A 20,050-nucleotide genomic window follows, 5' to 3' on the forward strand; every position below is an offset into this window, starting at 1 on the left:
TTTATACACAAAATATTAAAAACCTTTACCCCCTATTATATTCTCAATATATTATGCCATTTTTTCCTCAATATATATCCCAAATCAACCAAGTAAACCTAGGTCAACCTAGTAAATATGTTAAACCTAGTAAACTTAGTTCATCCTAATCAAACTATGTCGACATAGTAAACATAGGTAAACCTAATAAACCTAGTAAAAATAACAAACAAAGTAAACCTAGACCAACCTACCAAGCCTAGGTTTACCTAGTAAACCTATGTCAACCTACCAAACCTACGTCTACCTAGTAAACCTAGGTCAACATAATAAACCTAAGTTAACCTAGTAAATCTAATAGCCCTAGTCAACCTACTAAACCTAGACAACCTAGGTCAACCTAGAAAACTTAGGTCAACCTAATAAAGGTAGTAAACCTAGTCAACATAAGTAAACATGTAAACATGGTAAGTCTAGTAAACCTAGGTCAATTTGGTAAACCTACTAAACTTAGGTCAACCTAGTAAACTTAGGCCGACCTATTAAAGTTAGTAAACCATGGTTAAGCTAGTAAACATAAGTCAACCTAGAAAATCTCATAAATCTAGGTAAATATAATAAACAATGGTAAATCTAGTAAACATAGTAAACCTGGGTAAACCTATTGAACCTAGTAAACCTAGTAAACCTATGTCAGCTTAGCTCAACCTAAGTCAACCTAGGAAACCATGGTTGAGCTAGTACACTTAGCCCAACCTAGTAAACCTAGGTCAACCTAATAAATGTAGGTCAAATTGTTAAACATAGGTTAACCTAGTAAAATTAGGTCAAGTTGGTAAACCTTGTAAACATAAGTCAATCTATTAAACGTAGTAAACCATGATTAAGATATTAAACCTAGGTCAACCTAGTATGTAGAAATCATGGTGTAGATTTGCAACTGCTCATGAAGTTTTAATCAAAATCACAAGACACAAACCTACTCTATTTCTCTGCGGAAGTTAATTCACAATTTAGAACAAAAATTTTAAACATGCAATAAGAAATAAAACACATGCAACAAGTATTTTTCTCGGGGAAAGAAAACTGCTAAAACCCCAATGTTTGCTTACATTAAATCAAAAGAATAGAGATGTATTACAATTTCTTTGCTCAACTGAGCAAAATCTGCAAATGCATAACCTATCTCTCTTCTCACTGAAAGGCTCTGACCCAAACTTAGTTAAATTTTGCCTCTAATTGAGCTCATATTTCCTTGCATCGTTCCTTGATAAATTAAGCCCCTATTATTTAGGAAATTCATCAAATTGATTGTGCAATTCCTTTAGACTGATCATTTGACTACATGCAACACCTGTAGACTCTGAAATAGTCTACAACTGATATTACACTGCCTTGTAATCTCCACCTCAACTGGGTAACTCGAATTCTCTGCATGCACTAGCTATTTTGGATTGATTGATCAGTTAATGAATGACCACTGAGTTTGATTGAAGTCCCACTACACAACTAACATTCCACTAGTTCCGCCAAAAGTTGGAACTAGTTTAACTAAAAACAATCTGAGATAACTGACCTTGATTGCTACAAATTAAATCACACGTGTTGAACTAAACTCTAACTCCTCAAGCTAGAATTCACTGAGTAAACTAGGTGCCACAAGCCATCTCACACAAGTTGACATCATCCAACTTGTCTTTTGATTTGGAAATTCAAATTTTCTCAATTTAATCAAGGAAAAATCAAAGTGAAAATTTCTTGCTGCATTTTTCAACACTCCCTCTCAGCAAGAAAATGCTTATGAAACCACCCCTATCCTAGACCTATAGAACTTGAAATTCCCTCTTGAAAATGCCTTTGTCAAAATTTCAGCATCATGTTCCTCTGTCGGAATGTATTGCAACAACATTACCTGCCTCTACATAAAGTAGTGTAAATGGTGAAACTAGATATCTATATGCTTGGATTGATCATCAAAAATATGATTCTTAGAGAGCTTAATGAAACTTTGATAATCACAGTAGATCAAAATTGGATCCATCGTCTCACTAAAAAATCCAAGAAGTATCTTTCTCATCTAGATCACCTCACATGTTGCTTGACTTGCAACCATGTATTCTTCTTCTACTGAGTTGAGCGCCATAGATATTTGCTTCCCGCTGTACCACGAAAGTGTTGTGGACCCAACATGGAAAATTCCACCTGATGTACACTTTTTGTTTAATGGACTCCCCACTCAATTTTCATATGTGAAGCCATGTGGTGAAGTAAAATTATGAGTGCAGACACAAACAATTCCTCTTGCCTGGTAATGGGTCTAGCCACAACTGATACGTTTTATGGAACGTTTCCTTAGGTTAGAACCAATTAAGAGGGCCTACTTCTTAGTACGCATATCCCATTCGATGATGTCCTTGCTTGCTCGCTCCAGCTATCTCTTGCTTCCTTCTTCAAACACCTAAAACAAGTAAACAACAACGAACAACAACCGTGATAATAGAAAAATTGTAATTCAACCTACTTAACAAGTCAAGAAACATTAAGCCATGAACATGTAAGATGACACATCATGTTGGAAATCAATCGATAGTTGCATATATATTGAATCAGGAAGAGATTACAACCATTGTCTTGATGTTGTCGCTCTCCTTTGACAAAACCAGGTTCCCCAACACCTCTACTAGCATTCCATGATGGCCTCAACAATAGTAGTTTTAAGGCTCTTCCCTTTAGGCTTCACACTAAACCAAATTCACACTTCTCCCTCACACAACTAGAGAGCTACAACTATAAATAGCTTGTTGTTTACTCCAAACTTAATTAGCACTAGCACACAAACATTAACACTAGCTTGTGCTTGGGAAAAAGGGAGGTTTACATAGCATGAATGGATGGGATATGGATCCTCTTCTCATGAGATAAGGTCTTATCTCTTTAGGTAGTTCCATCATTATAGGGGAAAGGAGCCCAAACTGACATCCTTGACCCCATCCGGCCAAACCATTTACCGAACTTCCGTTACGAAGATTCTAGAGCTAGAAGCTTCAGCTCTTTATTTAAAAAACTTTCCAGTCTCTCTGGTCGGTGCTAGGGACAATGTTAATCCCTGCATATCAGCACGAGGAGGAAAAAGGCCATTAGCGTTGGTCTTGTAAACTGGGAAAAACAAAATATTTTTGGGAAATGGTGCAAAAGGGAATTGTTCTGCTCATGAAGAGGGACACAATGGGAGTTTCTTCATGAAGGGTAAGCATGTAGGGTTCACTGTAGAGGTCCTCCAGGATCAAGGAACGGGGAGTATAGGGACAGTGACAAAATGTTGTGTAATAGATGCCCCCTAAAGTGTGAAGGCCAAACTAGAGTGAGGGATGAAATGCTTTATGAATCAATGTAGGGAACCGTAGTCTACTGTCGGAAAACCTACAAGCAAGTATAGATACATATACATAACTGAGAACTCTGTCAAATGATACATGAATTGTGGTATGGACGCAGCCATCCAGAGAATGATCATGTGAATGGATCGAGGCATGGGCGCAGCGATTCGTCAAAGAGGATCATAATGAAACCAAGGTATGGTCGCAACCATCCAATAATGATAAGGATAAAAAATGATAACTCATGGTATGGTCGCAGCCATCCATTTGAAAGAGGCATGTATATCAACATAATGATGTCACATCACTTCACAACCTAGACTTTTGTGATTTGTGTCCAAGGTCTTGCGCTCCAACATGACCCAATCAAAGTACAAATCCTAACATGTGAATAGATGTGTTGATGTTGAACATGCTAGAAAGTCGCTTGATTACTAGTCAATGATGTAATCCATTAACAAGCGCAAGAGAAACCACCAATAATGACAATGTTCGTCAAGGTACTATCAACACAATCCATGGAATTTGAATAAAGGAATTGAAGTCGAACACCCGTGAAATCACTCAATCGAAGTCCAATGATGTGAACTTATTTTTGAGTGCGAAGAACTTGCCATTAGGGTAGGCAAGCTCTAAGGTACTGGAAGGGAGTCTCTCAGTAAACTTCCCAGATAATGAGTTGAAGTCGACAGGAAGAGACTGTGTCGAAGGAGGGCCATAATGTATCCCACATCATTGACGTGAGACAAAAGGATGCAAAATGATTTTGGGTGATACAGAAAATCAGAGGTAAATGTAACTGCAGAAGGACAACTCTTGAATATATCGGCGACATGACTAGAAGTTTGGTATCTTGTGGATCCATAGGATCGATGGTCATGATGATGTGGCAGAGATCAAATGGAAGACAAAAATGAATGGCCCAACCCAAGAAGGTCAATGATACAAAGGAGGATATCCCAACCCGACACGAAGCAGAAAGTGTCATGTTCAAGAGTGAGCTGCCGACACAACTAATTAGATTTCCAAATTTTCTCCCACCATTTCTGGCAGGTACCCCAATTATTTTTTAATCGCAAGTTTGAAGGGGATAGCATATGCTTGCACTATAAGTTCATCCTTTGGACGAATCTGACCTAGTAAGTTTAACGAGCCCTAGGAAGGAGAAGCTCATGTTCATCATGACGATGAATCCGATGTCGTTTAATATTTTAATGAGTTTGACAAAAGTATAAATCAGTATATTTTCATTTTTAGAGAGTTTGAAAAAGACACGGAAAAGAAAACTCAACATGGTCCCTTTTCATATATTTGTGTCTCTTGAGCCCGAAAAAGGTAGAAACAATACTTGAGAGAACCACTTGACCATTTCAGTCAAGGAGTACCCTTTTCATAAATAGTGCATCCTAGCCTGAAAATGGGGTAAACTTATACTGGGTGCACGATGTTTCGCATTCGTTAATGAGTTTGAGACGACAAGGGCTCGACTATCTTTTCGCTGTTACAGGGTCGAAAAAGAGCCTGAAAGCGAACGCCCCATTTTATTCTCTTTTACGAGTCAAAATGGAAAAATACTCGGCAATCTTTTCATATGAGTTTTACGAGTCAAGAAAAGAGCTGAAACATGACTCGCCATCATCATCAAATATCCATCACCTGTCGATGCGCAAAAAGGTAAAGTGCATTATCCAATTCTTGAGGCAAAATATGTTAAAATATTTACAAATACCTAATATTTTCATAAAAACTGAATGAAAAGGAGGAAAAGTAAATATTTTTTACCATTTACCATTTTACCTTGTTGTAAAAGACTTTTTACTCACTTTTTCCTTAATTGTTCCACAGCAAATTGCGGGAGATTCGAGAGGTCATTTGTCGAGCTGCCAGTTACAGGTAAGAGCTAAGACCCTGAGCTTCATTTTCCTGCCTTTTATTCATGTTTTTAACCATTTTTAGGTTTTTTGAGGGAGGATTTATCGAAAGTTTTTCGCCCTCAGTTGGAGCGACTTCCGGGCACGAAATCATGCCAGCCGAGGGTAATTAACATGGCCTATCATGTCGTCAGCATCGTGAATAGGGGAAAACCCTATTTCCTCATAAAACCACCATTGAAACTTGAAATTTGTGGGCCAAAAATCATTTTTGACTCAAATCTATGGCTTTTGCAGGAAAGAATTGCTTAAAATGGTAGACTGAAAGAACGAGAACACGAGGATGTGGACACCCAAGCACTGAATGATCCAAATTGCCTGGAATCTTTGAGGGCCTGTGGGCTCCTCAAATTCTTTCTCACGCCAGGGATGCGGGCCAAACTTGAGTTGCTTCGGTACCTGATTAGTCTCTGGGACATAAATCGAGAAATATTCATGATTGGTGGCCAGGAGCTGGAGTTAGAAACTTCAGACATGTATTTCATCACCGGACTCTCCTGAAGAGGGGAAACAATCAACTTGTATGGGCCATGACCGATTGGGGCAAGCATATCCATGTTTCTTGCCAAACATTTCCCTGAAGCCCTCAAATCCAAGAGTGGCAAGATTGAGATTTCCATTATTCAAGATTGAAACTGAGAGTGTTGTTGTTGACTATCAACAGAGTGGTGGGGTCCCAGGTAGTGCATGAGACTAACAAGTCAAAGTTCTTGTATGATATCGACTGCACAGCACCAGCGATCTTCAACAAGGCAGAGGCCATGAAGATCAACATAAAATGCCAGTTGACCAAAGCTAAGGTGGGGAATCTAAAGCAATTTTGCTTTGGATCTGTACTAGTGACCTATTCTTGGAATGGGTGCCATTGTTCCAATACCAATTGACTGAGGTAGATTCTCCCATGCCATGTGACCCGTGGATGGCCCATTGGAGTCATTTGATGCCCAAGATCACTAGGACCCAGCACATGTCATACAGACTTGCATTCTTTTCATGGCTACAATGACAAAAAATTGTCGTGGAGGACTGGTAGTATAATAGCACCGACTTCTGTGGAGATCTGGACATGCCACTACCAGATGGAGAGGATTTTGACGATGAAGATAAAAAAACAATTTTTTAGTTTTGTGATTTTTTAATTGTTTTTGGTATATATGTGTTTATAACATTTCGCTTTATGAATGAAGACATTGGACCAAAGCGCCTTGATGGGATGTCCCCAATAGCTAGGCGTGTCACCCACCCAATTGATGTCATCGCTCCTTATCAAGAGGGGAGTGACAATGAGGAGGAGATCGCGAGGAACCTTGAGGGGTTGACTCGTGGTATCCCAGAGTATGCTCGGGTGGGAGACATTCCTCGTCAGTACCAGAGACACACGGTGGGAGTATTGGATCGGATCCGTCAATTGCTGACTCGTATTTCATGAGCTGTATCATGCTACCACGATCACCATGCTGATTAGTTCCTAGGTCCATCACTTACGTTTTTTGAGGCATGTGTGCCACGATATATGAGGCTTGCAAGCTGCCGATGTTATTTTGGACACACATATTATTTTTTTGGGGTTTTGATGTATCAAATATTATCACCATATATATATATATATATATATATATATATATATTGTATTTTCTTGCTTACTATGGTACAAATGGTTTGCTTTATCTTTTCACATGTTTTGTAAATGTCTATCCAACACATAATTAGCTAATGCATCTGTCAATGTATTCATGCGCCTAGGAATATGATGATATGTAATGTAATAAAAATGTCTTTCCATTTTACGAATACGAAGATACATTCTCAATATTTGAGGGTTTCTAACGGAATATTGCCCGTTGAGTTGAAGGACGACAAGATGTGAATCTAGGTTGACAACCAACTCTCGAATGTCAAGAGCAATGGCTTTTGACAACAGTTCAATAACTGCATTGTATTCAAAAATGTTGTTAGTTCTGCGACCTAAACAGATACCTTGAAGGTCAATCAACTCACCGTTAGGGTCATAAATATCCCATGCCACGGATGATAGGTTTCAGGTACTACGGCAAGCACCATCAGCAAAATTGATGTGAGGAGTCACAGACATCTGCAAAGCAAGGAAAACATAGTAAACAGGAAGGTTGTTTGAAAACTAACACACCAAACCACACTGCACAAAAATGAATGACACACTAATGTACACAAGTAACCATGCAAGATGACCTAAGCATAGTACTTCTTGAGGTAAATCCCGTTTCAGGACTTGTCTAGAGGATTACCTTCATAATCAATAAGCTCATAGGCCCGTTTTTGCAAAACATGTTTCACACTGTAGGGCCCATGCCACATGGGTTCGAACTTGCCTCCCCCCAGCTTGTCATTAGCTTGGTCGTATAGTAAGACCAAATCACCCTCAGAGAACATGCGAGGGGAGACTGACTAATCGAAATGGGACTTGACCCGATTCTTTTGTGATTTGATAACCAATGCAGTGAGATGACAAGTCTCATCTAATAATTCTACATATAAGAGGTATTCTTCCTGAGGTGATGTTTCGGGGAGAAGTTCAACATCTAGCTTGAGGGAAGGAATATTGCACTCGATCGGCAATGTTGCTTCTAGACCACAAACTAGCTGGAATGGTGTGAAACCAGTTGCACCTTTGGTCGAGGTTTGGTAAGCCCATAGATCTGAAAAGAGCATGAGATGCCAATTTGACTTGTGCATCCCAATAGTACGCTGAAGCATTGTAATCAAAACCTTGTTCACAACTTCAACTTGGCCATTGGCTTGAGGGTAATACGGGGTTGAGCCATTATGGCACAAGCCCAACGCGGATGTCAGCTCAACCATCATGTAATATTTGAAATGGGAGCCATGGTCTGTGTCAATGGCTTGAGGTACGCCGAACTTGGAAATAACATGATTGAAAAGGAATTGAGTCGTCGTTTTACCGTTTTTAGAGTATGTAGGCATCGCTTCTGCCCATTTTGTGAAACAATACACAAAAATGATAATATAGCAATGCCCCCTGGTCGAGCGAGGGTTACATGTCATATAATTGATGCCCCATTTGGAAAAAGGACCAACGGTAATGACGGAGTGTAGGTGAGCGGGTGGGGTACGCATCTTGCGTTGGTAAATTTGGCATTCATGGCACTTGTGAATAGCAAGGATGCAGTCCTTGAAAATGGACGACCAAAAATAACCAGTGCGAAGGATTTTTTGAGCGGTAGCATAGCTAGACATATGACCACCACATGCCCCAGAGTGGCAGTCATTGAGAACTCTTTCAGCCTCCTCGATCATAAGGCATCGGTGAAGAACTGAATCGACACCAACACAGTATAAAGTATCGCCAATAATATGGTAGGGTTGGGAGTGATGTCGAATCCTTCGACGATCATCCTTAGTCAACGTGGACCGGAACGTGGACATCTGGAGATACACGATGATATCACCATACCATGGATCAAGGGTGCTGATTAGAAAAAGAATCTCGTCCAGGAGCTGTTCATATGCACTAGTAGGGAGAGACTTAGAAGAAAGGGAACAAATCAATTCGACGAAAACTAGTGACTTCTTAGATTTGGAAGTAGTAAATACCAAATTGAATTCTTGTAGGATGACAATCCATTTAGAATATTTCCCCCCCAGCAAATGACGAGTCAGGATGTATGTCATGGGGTTGCATTCAAAAATCATCGTAGTTGTGCGTACGAGGATGTAGTGTCGAAAGCATTGAACAACCTCGACGACAGCCAAAGCCAACTTCTCGGCATGGACATAATGCATTTTAGTGTCAAGGAGATTACGACTAAGGTAGTAGATAACATGTTCGATGATACCAAGCTTGATAAAAATATCAATCGGCATCGTTTGGATAATATTACCAAAATTTCCTTCTGACCATACTTCATGAGTCATGATCAGTGGCGGAAGTGGGAGGGAAGGAAATGGAGAAGAAAACTCTTCGAAAGCGGTAGACGTGACCGTTGAGCGAGGCAAGAATGAGGAACGATGATGAGGATCAGTACAAGGTGGTTCCTTGAGAGACATGACTTCCATGATACCTTCATCAACAAGGAAGGTCTCGGCTAAGGGATCAGGTGATTCCAAAGAACCAAGCCACAAGGATTGAGAATACGTATCAAAAGAGGTCTTCAAAACCGAAGAATTAGAGGATGCAGAGCTTGAAGCCGAAACAATTTCCACGTAATTGATTTCGGCAAGACTAAGTGGCATAACCTTGCCCCAAGTATCAATAAGATCTGGTGAAGGTATGACCCAAGGATCATATTTGACCGAGAACATGTTGATAGAGGCAACATGGGGAGGTCGGAGCGGAAAAATTCCCATTAAGGCATAATCTTTGAAAGGCCTGCCCCTACACTCTCATAGGGAGCACCAGTGTGCTTGATGTACGGAACATTGCTATCTGAGGAGGAAGAGGCAAAAAAGGATAGTTGGTCGATAATGAAAATCTTCCCTTGATGGGGAAAATGAATCACGTGAAACAGGGAGGAGGCTACAACATGCATAGCATGGGTCCAACTCCGGTAGAGTAGAAAATTGTAATTGAGATTGGCATCAACAATCTCTACCTCAACTTGTACTGTCTTTCCCTCCAGAGTAATGGCAAGGTTACGTAAGATACCGAAGGGTCACAAATCATGCCCATAGAAAGCTTCCAAAGTGTTCGGGGATTGGTTGAAAGCAGGAGAGCCAATAGCCTTCTAGCATGCGATTGACATGATGCATGTGGAAGCACCTTCATCTATGAAAGTCCTATGGATGGTCTTCTCATTGATGATTACCTGAATGAGAAAGGCAATCTGATGAGGGAGACGTAGAACATGGTTCTCTAGATTAAAACATATCAAATTGGAAGCGGTGGGATCAATACCCCTGATAGCTGACAACAAATATTTCTGTTGCGATGGGCAGCTTTGGAGCACCTCGAGAGCCGACATAGATGATGGCGCCTAATCCAAATCTTCAACAATATTATAGTGTTGAGCGGCTTGGGTGTTGGGATTGTACAAGGATTTCTACAACACACCTTGAGAGGGTGGCCGCATAGCGGAATCAGGGTTAGGGCGCTCAATATGAGGAGGGCCAAAACTTGGGGTAGAAGAAGAAGGGGTGGCTTCTTTCTCTTTCCTAACTGTTGGAGCAAGATTTTGGTAATCTTTCAATCTAGTAGCCACATCAATAGGTGTACTCATCATGAACAGTTGAGACCCTGAGGAAGCAGATGATTGAGGTTGGTCTACCATTTGGGTCTGCTAAGATGGAAATGGCTCTTTGAGGACAGCGGGGGTCCCTTTGAGCAAACAACTAAATTTAGATCATTGAGGACAATCCTTGGTATAGTGATCCTCCTCGCAAATGAGGCAGCGATACTTAGGTTTCCATTGTGAAGATTCACCAGCAGACGATTTGGGAGGACCCTGTTTTGGGGCATCGGATTTACCCTTGCCTTTGCCTTTCTTCTTACCTTTCGAGGATTTGTCTGCTGTGGTAGACTAGACAACATGGACCTCTGAGGTTTTACCAGGGCCAGGTGGATTATGGGAAGAACTATTGGGAACAACATTCGAGACTGACTTCTGTTTAAAAGAAGATTTAGCAAGGGTCTGGGATACTGAACTAATAACCCCATTGACAGGAGGTGTAGCCTGTGACTTTGATGCCGTGGAATCGGATGATGGCCGCAGAGCATTGGGTAATAACTCATACAAAGGGCTAGACTGAGAGTAAACTAGATCTAAGTATTGGGCACGAGCAATGGCTTGTTCTTCAGTAACGCATCCACCCATAGCAATATCGCGAGAAATTGGGGCCCACGAATGACTTAGTGAACCATTCGCTGAGCAACTTGTAATAGTCCAAAATAAATATCTAATTAACTTTTCTAATTAACATTAAATTTAAATCATAGTGGCACTCACCTAGCCAAATAAACATGTAATTAATAAACTAAATTCAACTATGAATAGTGCTTACCTGTGGTAGAAGTAGGCTTACTGCAACAAGGTTTTGGGGACGACTCTCCACCCAACTGTTGGCTCAATTGTGCAAGGATTTGCTACAACTGGCCACCCCTGAGCCCTCAATCAACGTACTACTGCTAGTGACTCCTATGTCTTAGAACACCATTCTCCCAAGAGAATGAAAGATAGAATCTCGGAAAGATGGAATGCCTCCCATCCTCCTCACCATCTATTAAATAGAACAAACATTGGAAGGGGAACCACATGCACACACTCCATGTGTCTACATGCAACTTTCTTTTGATTTTTAGCTTTCTTGTTTTATTTCTTTACTTTTATTTTGCTTTTTAGCTTTCTTGTTTTATTTCCTTCTTTTTGATAGTTTTCTTGTTTTATTTCAATTTATTCTTATTCAGAGCTTTAGTATGGTTATTACTATTTTTATTTTTATTATTTTTATTTATTTTCTTTGTATATATTTTTAATATCAATTATTATTTAAAATTTATGATTTATTATTTTTATTATTTTTTATTATTTATTATTAAGTGATTTATTTTTTATTTTTTATTATTTCTATTATTAATTATGATTTTTGTATTATTTATTATTTATTATTAAGGGGAGGGATATTACATACTCTCCCACTTTAAGGAACTTCTTCCCGAAGTTAAGTTGAATTATTTATTATTTATTATTTTATTTACTTCATGTTGCCAACACCCTCTGCTGAACTAGTATAACCAACAGGCATCGAAAGTCCCCAACACCTCGAGAAATATCAAGGAATCTCTATCCTTTTTCCCACTTTCGGCACCAGGCATAAGCCTGACCCAGTCTATATCCTAGTCCAAGGCTGGCCCCAAGGCTCGCGCCTGACTCAGACCTCATCTTCCCCAAGGCAGGCATCCGGTCCGGTACTCAATGACCTCAGGCATCTCGCAAGGCTGGCCCACTCCCTCCACAACTAATAAGGTGCATAGCCCCAGGCATCGAAGCCCTTTACATCCCTTTCAGACTTCGGCATCCCAATCCAATAACAGGAACCTAGCCTAGAACATCAGGTACTTGGCCTCCTCAAGATGGTCCCATAGCTCTTCAAGAGCTATCCATCAAGAGCTATACACAAGACAAAGGAACCACTGGCATATGTAGTGTTGATTGAGTTTTGTCCCCAGCCCATATGGTGATACTTATTCTCCCTCGTGCATATGGGCTCGCACGAGATCATCCAATAAACCGGCCCTCTCGGCCCATTTGTGGAGTCCTGTGAATCATCACATCTCAACATGTATCCAATGCATTAACCATACCATCATAGTATCATAGGAAATAATCCACATGCCAACTCTTGCATGTCATCATGAGAACGTTCATATTTGTTAATCGTAACATTATGAATAATAAGGAATTGCATGCTCATGCATGTCATAGATTTGTACAGAACTATCGCATGCTTCAGTTATACCATCAACATAATTATATCAAGACATATCATGAGTTCACATAAATGAACCACATGTCAATAATCCTCATATTATAACATCATAATTCATATCATATCCATCATGAGTATTGAACATTAAATACCTATCATCATGTAGTAAATGAAAATGTCAATATACCTTGACATAACGTCATAATACCTATGCATATCGCTACTATCATATGGATACCTTATCACTATAAGAACCATATGTACATCATTATCTTCCTACCATGATAGCATGAAACATCGTCAATATGTTTTCATCAAGTTGTCAATTACTTTTCAATAATCAGTTCGACTTCTTTCAACTAGGTAGTTGATCATTTACACCAACGGTATAATCATCTAAGTACATCGTTAAATTTCATATGAGCCTCATCATCTTGAGTCTTAATCCCTCGTCATATATTCTTCCTTCCCAAAGGAAATTTTGGTGAAATTCATTGTTTAAGATATTACTAGTGATACCATCATTATTTAAATCATCTATCTCAAAATTAAAATCCCTTGATTTTACATCCATTTACCCTTTGGCTTACTGATTCCAATACCGCTATAATCTCTATTAATTGACTTTCACTTCTTTTGTCACTATGTACACAATCCTTCTCAAGGTATCCGTATAAAATTTTTAGCAACATTCCTTCCTATATCTTCCTCGTTTATTATCATTTGGTCATCATGCAACTTCACACCTTCACCTCATTATGACCATTACCAATCATGTTTCTAGCTCTACTCATTAATACCTTTAAAAGAACTTTCTTCTTGATAGAACATCCCTTCATTTCCTCCTACTCGATATTCATAGATATATTTTTATTTTTCTCCTTGTCTTGATTTCCTACTATCCCATGTCTATTGGCTTCAAAAATGGAAGTTTCTTCACTTCATTCTATTTTATTAAATTGACTTGAATTTCTCACCTCCAATCATTGTGGTTTTTCCTCCTCTCCTATAGCACTGATATACCTTGGAAATGTTGTTACTATTTCCAACTTGGGTAATACATGATAAATAAATTCATTAAGATAGCTACCAAATGTAATATGCTTATCATAATAAAATTACCTGATCAGACGTCTTGTTATCCCTAATCCATTCATATAGTTATTCACCTATGGAAAACTTTACAATGTGGCTCTCCCATTAGAGGGAAAATTGTTATAGATGTTGTCACACACACAACTTATCCTTTCCAATCATTTTATCATACCGTCCAAGTTCCGTAAAATTATTACCATAATTATTCAACTTCATTGGTTGATTGCCAATATTTTCTTCTTTATGTGCATCATCCTTAGATAGACCTTATAGTGACATTTTTAGAGTACCAAGTTATGTTTATACCAAATTCTTCCATTACATTCCAAAATACAACAATACTCTTATTTTATGTTCAAAAATAGGTTGTCTCTTCTTACTGATTTATTATCTTTGTTGTGATACTTCTTCTCTACCACCTTAATTATCTAATCCAAGTTGGGCATAATCACATGAACTATCCTTAGTTATCATCCTTAAAAAATTTGCAAGTTTCTCCTTTCCATTTCTCTTTAGACAACTTTAACCATTATATGCAATTAACCTTGAATCATGAATCTCATGTAACATTATACTCAACATCTGAACTTTAATCCAAATCTGTACGATTTGCCACTAAGACTAAAAAAATACCATCTTGTAGCTTGATGATGTTTAATATACAAATGATATGAGTAGTAAATGAGCAGATACATGTAATCTAAATGGAAATTGCAATTCAATCGGTGGTGAGTAGTTACACCAGCATTAAATATTTGTTACAAAAAACATGCTAGTATACCATTTCAATAGTGCAATCTTTCAGAGAATTATACATCGTCAATTATGGGTAGATTATCACCATCCAAGATTACAAGATTATATGCTTTTCCAATGAATCAATGAGTCATAATAAAACTATATCTCAATTATGTGACTCATTTAGAATTTTGCTTTGTGAATTGTAAAAGAAAAGAAGGTTGATATAGAGACCTTATACGAGAAATAAAACACTACTGTAACTCAATATCAAGATTCATCACTTGAAGATGCATAAAATAAGAATCAATATACTTAATAATAATAAGGTTAATAAGTTATCCTTGTAATATCCCTCCCCTTAATAATAAATAATAAATAATAAAAATAATAAAGATAATAAATCATAAATGTTAAATAATAAATGATATTAAAAATATATACAAGAAAATAAATAAAAATAATAAAAATAAAAATAGTAATAACCATACTAAAACTCTAAATAAGAATAAATAGAAATAAAACAAGAAAACTATCAAAAAGAAGGAAATAAAACAAGAAAGCTAAAAATCAAAAGAAAGTTGCATGTAGACACATGGAGCGTGTGCATGTGGTTCCCCTTCCAATGTTGTTCTATTTAAGAGATGGTGAGGAAGATGAGAGGCATTCCTACATTCCATCATTCCGAGATTCTATCTTTCATTCTCTTGGGAGAATGGTGTTCTAAGACTCAGGAGCCACTGGCAGTAGTATGTTGATTGAGGGCTCGGGGGTGGCCAGTTGTAGCAAATCCTTGCGCAATTGAGCCTACGGTTGGGTGGAGAGTTGTCCCCAAAACCTTGTTGCGGTAAGCCTACTTCTACCATAGGTAAGCACAGGTAAGCACTATTCATAGTTTGAATTTAATTAATTAATTACATGTTTATTTGGCTAGGTAAGGGCCACTCTGATTTAAGTTAATGTTAATAAGTTAATTAGATATTTATTTTGGGTTGTTACATGTGGTATCAGAGCAGGGCTCAACCCTTAGGGCCTATGGACATCTAATTTTTTTTTATTTAGGATATTTAACTTAACTTGTTTTTGAAGTTACAGGATGCTTACTTTCCTACGAGTAATTTCCACAGCAACTGAACTTTGGAATCGTGGTTTCTAGATTCCCGCAATTTTGATTTGTTTTCATTAATTTATTAGCCATTTTTGACAATTGTTTGCAGGCTCTACAACAACATAAACCGAGTGGTGTGTGTTTTTTTTATAATAGGCATTAGATAAAGCTCATTCATCATAAATTTATTTATATTGTGGTTCTGAAAGATAATTTGTTTCTGCGATCATTTTTGTCCGATTTTTTTTTTTTTTAAATCCAAATTCTGATCACGTCATATATATTTTTCGTTGCCACATTTTGATTTATGATGTTTATGTGGGGAAACGAGACATGTATAGTTGTGGTATTTTAGTCCTGCAGAATCTTTTCTATTTACTAACATTGATGCCTGTACAATATGTTCTACTCTATTTTTATCAAAATGTTACGTATTTTGTGATGAATGATGACGTACAATTTTATATTGTAATGCAGTTTTTTTGCCCTGTTGAAATGGTATGGAGGTTTATTATATCTCGTCTGTGGTCTTGTGTTTTTTCTCGCATTGACTACCGTTTCTCTTCTGCTTGAACTGCTTAATATCTTCCGTATAACATGTGGTAGAAGATACAGGCCCCTTTGGTGACTGTAACACAGTTTGTGTTGAATAACTGTTTGATGATGTTTATTTCATTAAAACATTATTGTGCACATCTTTTATCGTATTTTATAAATGGGCTCTGAGGTAACGACTTTACTGGTTAGACAATTTGGGCTTAAAACGGTGAGAATGAGATTAATCGATGGGTATATGCAAACAAGGCTTGAATGAGATAAATTGATGGTTACACAAACAAGACGAGTGTGTAGTTTAGAATCATGCGTGTTGCTAAGATTATTTGTGGGACACATCTGAAGTATTTATGTTGTACGTTGTTATGATAGAATATTTATACAAGAAATTAATCACGTTATATTGTTGAGGTGAAAATGAAGCAACATATCATTTGTAATATTGCGCCAATACGGCCTGCAACCTGTTCTGGAATATATATGGCAATTCACGTATCCAGAATTGGATCTACTACAATTTTCATTATCTGGGTCAAATATATAGACCCCAAAAACATTTATGGATTAAGGAAATTGGATCTTTTATGTGATGAATTTTAATTTCAGAATTCCAGTCATACTTCTTTGGCTGCCAGAGAAATTTCTCTGTTTCCTTGAACGAAAGTTTCCAGAAAACCTGAGCGAAATTTGTTGAGAAGTATCCAAGTTTGATCTTGGAAGAATCAAGCAATTTGAGATTTGGGGTTTTAAAATTCAATTCTTGTGAGATTCGATCCCCTAGCCCAAGGATTTTCTTTGACGTCGATTATTTTTTGGAATGGATTTCATTTAGAAGAAAATCGATTTCCTTTGGAGAAGGTTTATCATTATAAAATTTTTGTAAAATCCTTGTATTTTCTCTCATTAATATTTTCAGGATGGGTATTTAAACGTTCATTTGAAAATTCTCTTTACTATTTAAGGGATTATTCTTTTGTAATCTCATAATAAAAATACATTTTTTTTCTTGAGTGAGTTTGGGATTTATTTCTATTGTATCCCATCTCCTTATTTAAAAAGGGAGGATTTCTTGCGGAAGTGACCAACTCTTTAGTTTAAATTTCATTTCATTGTATTTATATCTAATTTATTGGATTGCTTCACTTGGTCATTAAAAAATGTAGACTTCATTGCTAATTATTTGATCTTATTGGCTATTTGGTCTAAATTACATTGAGTAATTCGTCTTTATCTCACTTGTGTTTTAGATTGAAGTAGTATATCTTTAATTTCTTAATTAGTAATATCGTCTACGATCATTTACTTGTGTTTTGTCGTAACATATTATAAGTGAAGATTTTTAAGAGAACTTTCTATTAAGGCATTTGAGTTAGTGTTCTAACATTTTCATCTAATTGTCATTTCCTTTACTTGCTTTATTGATTATAAGTGAATTGGTATTTCTTTTTTTAAGCATCTTGTTTTGAGAGATGAGAGTTTGACATTGAGAGAACCAGGTGACAGTTGAGAGAGAACTCTGTGTGAGCTAACACAAAGCCAGATTATCTTCCACCCCTTTATTGGGAAGGAGGTCCGCTAATCTATTTGCATTCCTTCTGATATGAACGAAAATAATTGCTCGCCCTTTTGCAATGATTGCTGCTAGTTGTTAAACACTGTGGTCCAAGCGCCAACAACTTTTGCATTTGTAAGCTGGAGAGCCACCAAGTATGGAATTGGCTATTTGAGTGGGTGGAGATTATGTGATCGCGCTATTATTATTCCTTGCATGAGAAAATGGTACTATTGACTATGTAAATGGTACTATTGACCTTATAGTGTGTGCAGATTTCTCGACATTGTTGTCAAAAAGAACAATGGAATTTGCAGGAACACGCATAGCCATGGCCGCAAGCTTACAATCTTATGTCTTATGTCTTATGTAGGCAATTTTATGTCTTATCCAGGAAATTATTATGGCTAAAATGTATTGTAATTTGAGGGATGGTGTTGCCTTCGCGGGTGCGCTTGCAGGCAGGCCATATAATTAATAAAATGATTTTATTTTGTGTTGGGGAGGGATAACCTTCCCAGTCATCCGATCCGGTTCTGGGTTGGGTGGCGGTGTCTCTTCTTTATGGTGTGGAATATTTCTTTGGTTATTTGATTTCTTAAATTTCCTTAGAGTAATAATTTAATAGCCATAAGAATCTCAAGATACATTCAATAAATTTGTTTAAACGATTTATTTTGCAGTCCATTTAATTCTTTTAACATAAGTTATGATTGCTTAAATAGATACTCAAAATATTTCACTCTACAACACATAATTTCAATTTATCTTAGCACAAAAGGTCATGAATCTGTAGACTTAATATTGGTGTGACATATAATTTCAAAAGTCATGGTGAATTTTCTTTCAGAATTCAAGTACCTTCTTAAAACAATACTGCCACTAATATTCTTAAGCTTTACTCATTGGAATTTTTATTTTTATGTTGAGACAATTCTCTAAGTTTTAAATACTACAATATTAGTAATTATTGATAATTTGCATGATCAATCACACAGTTTCAAATTTGGCAATGGTCTGATTGCATGTCGTGCAGTAGGGGAAAAATATACAAAACAGTAGATTGAAATGAATCAAGAATCTTCAAAACTTTGTTGAATAAATTTGGCATGGTTAATACATATCTGGTTAAAAATTCACTGCATAATTATCACAACAATAATCTAAGTATTCTAAATGACTCACCTAATTAAAAGTATATAGTTTTGTTATGACTCATTGATTCATTGGAAACAATATATAATCTTGTAATCTTGGATGGTGATAATCTACCCATAATTAACGATGTATAATTGCTGGCATGTTTTTTGTAACAAATTTTTAATGCTGGTGTAACCACTCACCACTAGTTCATTTTACAACACAGTTTTTGAAGTATTTGGATAATTGAAGTTGAAATTTGTCACCAATTAAAGTGCTCTAAAATAGTGAAATATGTTCCAATTTACAATGGATAAACTATGATATTTTAGTACCTTTAGATGATCATTGTTCACTAGCAATCTGTTCATTATTTTACTCTTCAATTTGATCTAAAAACATAGAGATAACATTCCTTGAATGTTGATCATACTATTCACTAATTGGGTTGGATTGTTGTTCTCATTTCCTTTAGCGATAGCAGTTGCTTGGCATTTCTTGGGTATATTATTGCAAGAACACAACTCTCTCAATATGATCTTCTAATAAATTTAATTTTGCATTGCAATTGCCATTCAGATTACATGTATCTGCTCATTTACTAAACATCATCAAGCTACCATTGAAGTTCCCTTCATTCTTGAGTGAATCAATTGGGTTTTGCAGTATATATATAAACCACAGGAGGGTATCTTTTAGTCTGAGTGGAAAATCATATAAATTTGGATTAAAGTTCAGAAGTTGAGTATAATGTTACATGAGGTTAGTGATTCAAGGTTAATTGCATATAATGGTCAAAGTTGTCTAAGGAGAAATGGAAAGGAGAAACTTACAAATTTTTGGGATGATGACTAATGATAATTCATGTGATTATGGCTAACTTGGATCAGATAATTATGATGGTAGGGAAGAAGTATCACAACAAGAGTAAGAAATCAGTAAGAAGTGACAAACTATTTTAGAACATAATGAAAGAGTTTGGTATAATCATCACTTGGTACTCTAAATGTATCACTATAAGGTATATCTAAGGAAGAAAATATTGGCAATCAACCAGGGAATTTGAAAAATCATCGTAATAATGAAGGTCATTTTAAGGAACCTGGAAGGTATGATAAAATAGAATGATTGGAGAAGATAAGATGTGTTCATAACA

The sequence above is a fragment of the Pinus tabuliformis genome, chromosome 4_1 (assembly GCF_031772625.1).
Source record: "Pinus tabuliformis cultivar Carrire ecotype Pingquan chromosome 4_1, CPIR1, whole genome shotgun sequence".
NCBI lineage: Eukaryota > Viridiplantae > Streptophyta > Pinopsida > Pinales > Pinaceae > Pinus > Pinus tabuliformis.